The sequence below is a fragment of the Lipotes vexillifer genome, unplaced genomic scaffold (assembly GCF_000442215.2).
Source record: "Lipotes vexillifer unplaced genomic scaffold, Lipotes_vexillifer_v1.1 scaffold252, whole genome shotgun sequence".
Classification (NCBI taxonomy): Eukaryota; Metazoa; Chordata; class Mammalia; order Artiodactyla; family Lipotidae; genus Lipotes; species Lipotes vexillifer.
The window spans coordinates 2,827,725-2,828,042 of record NW_006773367.1 but is presented as its reverse complement, the minus strand read 5'-3'; the positions used below and the strand labels follow the sequence as shown (position 1 = coordinate 2,828,042).

Here is a 318-nt window from a genome sequence, read left to right as displayed (position 1 = left end):
GCAGGAATTAAATGGATATCCAGTTTTCAAATTAAAGCTAGGAAAGCCCAAACTGGGGGCACAGGATAGAAACAGGCTCCCTTGTTACTCTAGATAGAATCACTGGTGAAAACATGGAATGCTCAGCCTGTGCCATTTGTGGAATCTGATTTTGTAGCACTTGCACTGTATGGAAAAATCTAAGCTAAAAACCAACATAAAAAACTGGCCCAGAACCAGTGAAAACCATAGATCTCAATGAGGGGTGAATACAAAAATATAACATAGGAACACTTTTTAAATCTAGAGAATGCGTGTGATTCCAATGTGTGGGGGGGA

The 318-nt window shown here is 39.9% G+C and overlaps 1 protein-coding gene across 1 annotated transcript in view; it reads right to left on the bottom strand.

Moving 5' to 3' along the window:
* Positions 1-318, bottom strand: part of ERCC6L2 (ERCC excision repair 6 like 2) — a 140,067-nt gene that overhangs the window by 8,926 nt on the left and 130,823 nt on the right. The gene's annotated exons all lie outside the window — the stretch shown is intronic.